This window comes from Triticum dicoccoides, chromosome 3A, assembly GCF_002162155.2.
Source record: "Triticum dicoccoides isolate Atlit2015 ecotype Zavitan chromosome 3A, WEW_v2.0, whole genome shotgun sequence".
NCBI lineage: Eukaryota > Viridiplantae > Streptophyta > Magnoliopsida > Poales > Poaceae > Triticum > Triticum dicoccoides.
In genome coordinates, this window is record NC_041384.1 from 364,726,916 (window position 1) to 364,736,969 (window position 10,054).

At 44.5% G+C, this 10,054-nt stretch overlaps 1 long non-coding RNA gene across 1 annotated transcript; it reads right to left on the minus strand.

Annotated features, from left to right (window-relative positions):
- Window positions 1–1,468: 1,468 nt before the first annotated feature.
- On the minus strand, window positions 1,469–3,264 carry LOC119268197. The gene is made up of 2 exons (XR_005132988.1): window positions 2,193–3,264; window positions 1,469–2,092 (listed from the first exon to the last, which is right to left on the minus strand). It is a non-coding gene; the product is annotated as an uncharacterized LOC119268197 (long non-coding RNA).
- Window positions 3,265–10,054: the final 6,790 nt, after the last annotated feature.

Below are 10,054 nucleotides of genomic sequence, written 5' to 3' on the forward strand. Positions count from 1 at the left end.
TTTTATTTTCTGCAAAATGAAAAAAATCCTTTTATAAAAGTTATTTTTTTATTTCTGAACTTCCAAGTTTTTAAGAATCATTAAGTTTTCGTGTTTTTAAACCTTGTACTTCTCTCTTATTGTTGTTTGACCTTCTTAGTTTTTTCAGAAATGATTTTTTAATTTTTTATTTAAAAGTAAAAATAAAAATAAACCATACATCGAACCACCCCATTTTCTAAATTTCAACATCAGGGTCTTTTGTGGATACGGGGAAATCCATTTTAATAAGTAGTGTACTACTCTATTTTTTAATATGGAATTTCTTGGTTTTCTCAATGAACTTCTTCGCTTTTAGTTTTTAGAAATAGAAAAAAATTTAACTTTGAATTTCGTTATTGTTTCAATTTGTTCTTGTTTTTTATTTTATTTAAATGGGGGAAATTTGATTTTGTTTTTTGTTAAATTTGTGTAGTGTTTGTGGTAAATTTTTCAATTTTTTCTTAAAGTGGTTTTTTCTTTTTTTACATATAAACGTCCAAGAATTGATTGTGTCGCATAAAGGACATATATGATAGTTTTCTTTGTACATATCAATTTCGTACATGAAACTTTCTATCATGTTACATGTTCTTGACCTTTTTTATTTATTATATTTGAACTTCTTTCTTTTTATACACAAAAATAAAATAAAACCACCTGTTGTTTTGCACTAACACACACAAAACGGAAGCACACAAGGGGAGGAACGCTTGTGATTTATTATATTTGAACTTATTTGTTAAAGAGCATGGAAGCTCGACCAAAAAAACAAGCACAGTCATGGCAGAGAAGCTCGTCCTCCTCGTGCCGTTGTGTTCCATAATATTTGATAGGGTTTTCAGTGTTTTATTTTTGCTGAAAGGTGTTTCCAAAACTTTCTTTCACAAACTTTGCATGCTCTCCGTACATCTGACGAATTGTGGGCACCTAATGAGGAAACAATATGTATGTGTTGCGAAATGATGGCATTAGCATTTGTTGCCCAATTATAACAACTACTCATCTTGTAATGTGAAGGTTTAAACTAGCATTTTTTTGCTCTACTAGCAAAGGTCACTGCTTCTTCTGATGTACTAGAAGTTAGTAGAGTCAAAAAAATGACCTTTATGGCAACCTCACAAACTTTTGATTATTCAATTAGAAAGAGAAAGTGTCCGATGAATGAAACTGGTCAGGTGCAGCTAATGAAATCTGAATCTGGAGAAGTTGAAGTTGCATGGTAAAATGGCGAGTAAAGCTACCAATACACATTTACTAATGTTCCAAATGTTGCAATTCAGCAAGATTGTACACTTTACTGATGTTCCAAATGTTGCAATTCAGCAAGATAGTACACTGTACTCCATTTTCTACAAGGTCATGTTTGGTTTGTTTTCAATATGCTATGAATTTCCCTTTGTACGTCAAAAAATTACTTCTACCAGAAACATGATAAAGCACACTAAGATTGTATTTTATTTTGTTATGATCATTCAGAATGTTGAAGCTTCCAAGCGGATGGAGAAATGATACATCCACAGGAAGGCCATATGTAGAAAGCAACATCATTATCTTTAACCAACAAGTTCAAAAACAAAAATTAAAGACAGCAACAGCAGCTAAACTCTCACAGAGATCTTTCTCCCACTCTAGCTGAACTGCAGCAGCAGCGCACTAACATCAGTTAGACGGCGAGGCAGGACGCAACAACATCAGCTAGAAGCAACCAGCAAATGTAGGCTAGGTCATGACGGTGGCACCGAGATGGAGGAGGTGTCGGGCCATGGCAGTGAAAAATAACTGTGATTGAAACCACGTGATGTACCTAGGTGTTACAAGAAAAGAAATAGTAAGCACATCAAGTTTCAGCGCCTCTTCCACACACAGATGTGCAACAAAATTGGAATTCCTTCTTATATAGATGAACTTGAACCCCTGAAACTTGTGAGATATGAACGCATTTCTCGGAAGCCATCAACCACCTCAGAGAAAGCCCTGGAATCCTCTGACATCGTGCATTATCAAACTTGGTCTTCAGTCTCAATAATATTATTTCAGAATCCTTTTTCAATCGCCATCAACATGGTTGTCCCTGTAGGCCAACTATCAACTTTACCATTCTGAAAGTACTAGATTTTGGCAAAGTGTGTACCAGCTACTGAAGAAATTGAAGATAGTTGCAAACAACATACTTGCAAGCACACGAGTGAAGGCAGTGCCTTTGTTCTTCTTGAACTTCTAATTTTTCTGATTCTGAACTTGCGGCTGTTCTTTTTTTGTAGGGTGCAGTGCAACTGACGGTGCTCGGAGGCCAGCTTCACTCCATCAAGTAGCCACGTCCAACGCCGCACATGACGGCAAGCAGGGGAGGAAGGAGAGACAGACCTGGCAGCAAGCGGGGGAGGAGCCAGAGAAGCGCTACGTCGGGGTTGCAGGGTGAAATTCAACCTAAAGTGCAGAAACACACATGAAAAACACTCTTAAGTAATCCAAGCTATATCAATTAGCAGGCAAGGACTAAGCTAGAAGGGAAAACAAACACACAAAACTGGTACTACTGCACTGAGACATTTTAGTGAACATTTTGTGTGCACACACCAAAATCTAGAGAAGTGAAGAGTGAAGAAGCAGAGAGGAGGAACGGTGGATAGGAGCCTGCGCGGTGCAGTGTCTGCATTCAGGGACAAGCTGGGGATGGAGGAGCTCGCTGGAGCAGCACCAACCCCATGCGCGCAAAATTGGAGCCGGTTGAGCGTGAGATGCATCCTAGAAGAGTCGCCCTGCTGCTATGGCGCGACTTGGACTGCAGCGACTCACCTATTTTTTTATGCATACGCGAGGAAGGAGGCAAGCAGCAGGATGGGCCATGATCATCGACCAGGAGCCAGAGGAGAGGAGTGGATCATTGGGGGCGGCGACACATCGGGCGGTGGATGAAGGAGGGCTACTTCCTTGTGGCGGAAGTGCCCTTGAGTCGGAAGGAGGCAGGGGCACCGGCGTGCCTGGAAGAGGCGGCGGCCTCGCGCCGGAAGGAGGCACGGGCGCGACGTGCCTGGAGGAGGAGGCGGCCTCGGCAGGAAGAGGCAGGGTCGCCGGCGGGCCAGGAGGAGGCGCGGGCGGCGGCGGCCTCGTGCCACCGGAAGGAGGCTGGGGCGCGGACGGCCCCGCGCCCAGAGGAGGCTGGGGCGGCGGTGAGCCGGAAGGAGGCGGGGCCGGCAGGTGCGCCGGAGCCGGGGGCAGTTGGTCGGGGGGTTGCGGGTGGGATCGGGGGTGGTTGCGAGGGAAAGTGCGCAACGGGGGGAGGGGAAGCCGGATAAGGTACGGGAGATTTTTTTTCTTTTCGGTTCGCTGCGATCTCAGAAACATCCGATCAGCTCTATATAGGGATTCTGTGATTCAAATAGTTATTTTGATCTCAGGATTAGAATAGTATTGTCCTATATATAATATATATATATATATATATATACTGCGATTTTTTTCAATTACATTTCGAACATGCGCTCTAACGCATGTACACCCAGTGAGAGGAATCCTTAATGGAACTATTCTTTCCGGAAGATGTTTCTTACATAATGTAATGTAACATAACTAGCCAGATACAACTTGTTTGTTCAAGCAACTATGACCCCTACGCCTGGTTTTCACGCATACCCCAGTCTATTCGGCCGCACGGGTACTCGGAAACACTTCGCGGCTTCGGGTCTAGAGGGCAAAGCCAAAAGGTCTTCCATGACAATCATTTTACAATTCAGCTAGACGGAAAAATACACAGTCATTTCGACTCAAAAATTTCCTCCTCTATACCCTCCAGCAAACTATCTAACTTACAATCCTGCTGGGAATATCTAGCGGCCACCTCTACTTGGTCATATACTAAACTAACGGGAATTTCTTTCCCATTTGACCCTAGCAGTGCGACCCGGGCCATGTGATTTGGATTCAGCTTCATATACCGCGTTTTCACCATGGCCCAGGCCTCTCGCGCACCCTCTCGGCAAGCCGATATCTTCCATAGTCGAATACGCCGCCGCACTCCCTTGAACAGCTCTACAAGCTCCTCCATATTCCCTGGAGGGGAGGCAGATGGCCAAAAGGCCTTGGATACACTCCGCATTGCCTGCCAAGCTTGCTCGTGCAATTGCGACAGCCCTTGCAGAAGATCACTTGATGATCCGGACACCTCCTCTTCGGGACGGCCCGTCAACATACCTGCAATCATAGCTATATCAGCCACTCTTACCTCCAAACTGTTATAAGGTAAATTCGACCACGTACTGAATATGCTGCCTCGCGGATTTTTGTTCTCCTTCACAGTGTCGGCTAGCTAGGCTCGCACTCTTTCAGTTCTTCGCCCAGTTTGGTGTTTGAATCCTGGAGTTTGTTCTTCTCCTCTCTAACTCGGGTCAGAACACGCTCGCCCACGGCATGTTGTCTCTTCGCCTCTTTTTCGCTCGTTTGAGCGGCCTTCAGTTTCTCTTCCGGTTGTTCTGACGACCCTGTTATGAGACAAAGCAGCAGTTTCAACACAGTTGGCATATCATTTTTTGTTTCTCGATGGAGGGAAATATTACCACAGGACGCCTTCCTGAGCTATTCCAGTTCGGCGGTAGCAACAGATAGTTGTGTCCGACACTTTTCCAGCTCTTGAGCTAGTAGGTTGTTCTTCTCCGTAAGAACCTGGTTATACAATGATACTTAAATCAATTGTACCAACTGCTTCAAGTCTCGGGGGCTACTGGCATATGGTTATCATAGTCAGACAAAGTAAACTTACCCGCACATCTTTTAAATACTACCTTGTGGCTCTGTTAAGCCCATCTCGAGCAGCTCGGATGTATGCATCAGCCGAGCTAAAGGCATTAAATGCTTCTTCTGGAAAGCCGGGGTCTTGTAAAACGGCCCTGTGGCGCCGATGATTCATGGCGCTCTCCACTTCCGAGTTAGTGACGGATACATCCACCGAATCCTCGGCTGGGGGACAGTTCGGCGTCACCCCCGCATCATCCCCCGTCTTTACGGCAGGATCTGGATCCTGGCTGTGGGATGTATGACCAGCCGGACCCCCGGATATAGTCCGGCACACTTTTTTCCTATTACAAGATAAACATAAAGGTCACAGTTGGATGTGACTGCCAAGGTCCATATTTCTAAATCCATACCTCTTTGATGAAGGCTCGGCCGTATCTTTGTTTGCCTTCCTCTTTGAAGGCTTGCCCGGCGTGGGGGCCACTCTCTTCGAAGATGCCCCTAGGGCAGCATGACGCGCCGAGCACCTCCCCTTTTGAGCACAGGACAGTGCGGTGGGTGAGGAAGTATGTGAAAACTTTTTTGGATCAAATATCTCCGGATTACTTACGTGTGAAGCGAGGAGAAGACCGGGATAATTGGCGATGGTGGCCACCTCTGTGCCGTCATAGCTCGTTTGGTAAAACACCCCATTCGTGAGCACCACGAATATCTCCGGATCCTCTTCGAATCCGGGGTCGAGGTCCCGATTGTGACCCTCGGGCTGCGGGGTAGGGCTGTAAAGCCCCTCGGAAATCTTTCGCCAGTGCTGTTGTAAATGGATGGGTTAGTGTTCGTTGATCATAGCTCAGGGAGTAGAATGAGTAGAGCAGAGGAGTTGGGAACTTACCCAGCTAGGAGGACTATAAATGGAATATCCTTCCCTGTGCTTGATGCGCAGGAACTCCTCTTCCTCCCCTTTGAACAGTTCGGCCAATATTTTGGCCAGGGCGGCAGGGGTGTCTGGACCCTTCGTGCCGCAACAAGAGGCGTCATCTTCCCCATTATAGTGCCACATGGGAAGTCCTCTATATTGGAGTGGCTGGACCCCCCGCACTATGGAGGTCGCCATTACTTCAACCATCGTGTATCCGGACTGGGCGAGCGTCCTTATCTTGCTCAAGGGTTGGCAAACTTCCGCACTATCTTCCTCCTCGAGGCTCCGAGGGCGCCAACTGTGACGTTTCTTCAAGGGAACACTTGTGAACTAAGGAAGACCCCTCCGGGCTGGGTCTGGGAGTATGACGTCCTCGATGTAGAACCACTCAGAAGTCCACTCTTCAGATGCCCTCTTTGGCATGCCGGATAGGTATCCGGTCTCGCCAATGCACAATATTTCGGCTCCGCCCACTTCAAATATCGATCTCTCATGGTTACAGGGTACAAGGTAGAATAAATTTCTCCACAGTCCAAAATGGGCATCACACCCCAGGAATAGTTCGCATAAAGCGACATAACCTGCAATGTGCAGGATGGAGGCTGGAGTAAAGTTACGCAGCTGGAGGCCATAATATTCCAGAAGCCCTCGAAGGAATGGTTGAATTGGAAATCCTATGCCCCTTAGCAGATAGGGGACGAAACACACTAGTTCCCCCCGGAGGGATTAGGGAAATCCTCTGCCTGGGTTTTGCCATCAAGGGAGGCCAACCCTGCTCAAACAGGGACCAGATCCATAGGGGGGAGAAACCCCTGCGTGTGCAGCTTCACCAACTGATCGTGGGATACAGAGCACCTCTCCCACTTGCCTCTCTCTGGGCCGCAGGGATGGGAGGAGGAGCTGGGAGCGCTTGACATGTTCTTTCCTAGCAACCTTTGGGGATTTTCTCTGTGAGATGGTTGAATGGATCTAGGATCCAGTCTCGTTAAATAGACGTTGTCCCTCGCGTGGCCGGGGTGTTATGTGCAAAAACACCCTGACCTCTCGCATCCGCTCGAAACGTGGAAGCTGAAGTTGTTGATACACAGAATCCAAAGAGTACAGACTTGGAGGTCATTGGTGGAGGAACCCGCCTTGCAATGCCGAAGACAATCTACGCACCGAACACCTCGCGATTGAAGACTGCTTCGGGGGCTACTGAGGGAGTCCTGGACTAAGGGGTCCTCGGGCGTCCGGCTTGTTAAATACGGGCCGGACTGATGGGTTGTGAAGATACGAAGACCAAAGACTGCACCCGTGTCCGGATGGGACTCTCCTTGGCGTAGAAGGCAAGCTTGGCGACCAAATATGTAGATTCCTTTCTTTGTAACCGACCTTGTGTAACCCTAGATCCTCCCGGTGTCTATATAAACTGGAGGACTTAGTCCGGAGGGAGAGATTCATTACCATAGACATACAAGCTAGGCCTCTAGGGTTTAGTCATTACGATCTCATGGTAGATCAACTCTTCTAATACTCATATTCATCAAGATCAATCAAGCAGGACGTGGGTATTACCTCCATAGAGAGGGCCCAAACCTGGGTAAACATCGTGTCCCCTGTCTCCTGTTACCATCAACCTTAGACGCGCAGTTCAGGACCCCCTACCCGAGATCCGCCAGTTTGACACAGACATTGGTGCTTTCATTGAGAGTTCCAATTAAAACATAAAAACTCAATAATAACAGAGGCTAGATAAATTATTTATTACTAAAAAGGAGCAAAAAGCAAGGAACAAAAATAAAGTTGGGTTGCCCCCAACAAGCGCTATCGTTTAACGCCCCTAGCTAGGCATGATGATTTCAATGATGCTCACATAAAAGATAAGAATTGAAACATAAAGAGAGCATCATGAAGAATATGACTAGCACATTTAAGTCTAACCCACTTCCTATGCATAGGTATTTTGTGAGAAAACAATTTATGGGAACAATAATCAACTAGCATAGGAAGGCAAAACAAGCATAACTTCAAGATTTTCAACACATAGAGAGGAAACTTGATATTATTGCAATTCCTACAAGCATGTAATCCTCCCTCATAATAATTTTCAGCAGCATCATGAATGAATTCAACAATATAACCATCACATAAAGCATTCTTTTCATGATCTACAAGCATAGAAATTTTATTACTCTCTACATAAGCAAAATTCTTCTCATGAATAATAGTGGGAGCAAACTCAATAAAATAATTATCATGTGAGGCATAATCCAATTGAAAACTAAAATCATGATGACAAGTTTCATGGTTATCATTATTCTTAATAGCATAGAAGTCATCACAATAATCATCACAGGTAGCAACTTTGTTCCCATAATCAATTGGAACCTCTTCCGAAATAGTGGATTCATCACTAAATAAAGTCATGACCTCTCCAAATCCACTTTCATCGATAGAATCATCATAAATAGGAGGCATGCTTTCATCATAATAAATTTACTCATCAAAACTTGGGGGACAAAAAATATCATCTTCATCAAACATAGCTTCCTCAAGCTTGTGGCTTTGCATATCATTAGCATCATAGATATTCAAAGAATTCATACTAACAACATTGCAATCATGCTCATCATTCAAAGATTTAGTGCCAAACATTTTAATGCATTCTTCTTCTAACACTTTGGACAATTTTCCTTTCCATCATACTCACGAAAGATATTAAAAAGAAGAAGTGTCTGAGGCAAACTCAATTCCTTTTTTTGTAGTTTTCCTTTATAAACTAAATTAGTGCTAAAACAAGAAACAAAAAGATTCGATTGCAAGATCTAAAGATATACCTTCAAGAGCTAACCTCCCCAGCAACGGCGCCAGAAAAGAGCTTGATGTCTACTACACAACCTTATTCTTGTAGACGTTGTTGGGCCTCCAAGTGCAGAGGTTTGTAGGACAGTAGCAAATTTCCCTCAAGTGGATGACCTAAGATTTATCAATCCGTAGGAGGTGTAGGATGAAGATGGTCTCTCTCAAGCAACCCTACAACCAAATAACAAAGAGTCTCTTGTGTCCCCAACACACCCAATACAATGGTAAATTCTATAGGTGCACTAGTTCGGCGAAGAGATGGTGATACAAGTGGTATATGGATGGTAGATAAAGGTTTTTGTAATCTGAAAATATAAAAACGGCAAGGTAACTAATGATAAAAGTGAGCACAAACGGTATTGCAATGCGTTGAAACAAGGCCTAGGGTTCATACTTTAACTAGTGCAAGTTCTCTCAACAATAATAACATAATTGGATCATATAACCATCCCTCAACATGCAACAAAGAGTCACTCCAACGTCACTAATAGCGGAGAACAAACAAAGAGATTTTGGTAGGGTACGAAACCACCTCAAAGTTATCCTTTCTGATCGATCTATTCAAGAGTCCGTAGTAAAATAACATGAAGCTATTCTTTCCGTTCAATCTATCATAGAGTTCGTACTAGAATAACACCTTAAGACACAAATCAGCTTGTACGTCTCCAATGTATCTATAATTTTTGATTGCTCCATGCTATATTATCTACTGTTTTGGACATTATTGGGCTTTATTATCCACTTTTATATTATTTTTGGACTAACCTATTAATCGGAGGCCTAGCCCAGAATTGCTGTTTTTTGCCTGTTTAGGGTTCGAAGAAAAGGAATATCAAACTGAGTCCAAACGGAATGAAACCTTCGGGAACATGATTTTCTCAACAAACAAGACCCAGGAGACTTGGACCCTACGTCAGGACACAAAAGAGGAGGCCACGAGGTAGGGGCGCGCCTACCCCCCCCCCCCCAGGCGCGCCCTCCACCCTCGTGGGCCCCCTTTTGCTCCACCGACATACTCCTTCCTCCAATATATACCTACGTACCCCCAAACGATCAGATGCGGAGCCAAAAACCTAATTCCATCGCCGCAACTTTCTGTATCCATGAGATCACATCTTGGGGCCTGTTTCGGAGCTCCGCCTGAGGGGGCATCGATCACGGAGGGCTTCTACATCAACACCATAGCCTCACCGATGAAGTGTGAGTAGTTTACCTCAGACGTACGGGTCCATAGTTATTAGCTAGATGGCTTCTTCTCTCTTTCTGGATCTCAATACAATGTTCTCCCCCTCTCTTGTGGAGAACTATTCGATGTAATCTTCTTTTTGCGGTGTGTTTGTTGAGACCGATGAATTGTGGGTTTATGATCAAGTCTATATATGAATAATATTTGAATCTTCTTTGAATTCTTTTATGTATGATTGGTTATCTTTGCAAGTCTCTTCGAATTATCAGTTTGGTTTGGCCTACCTGATTGATCTTTCTTGCAAAGGGAGAAGTGCTTAGCTTTGGGTTCAATCTTGCGGTGTCCTTTCCCAGTGACAG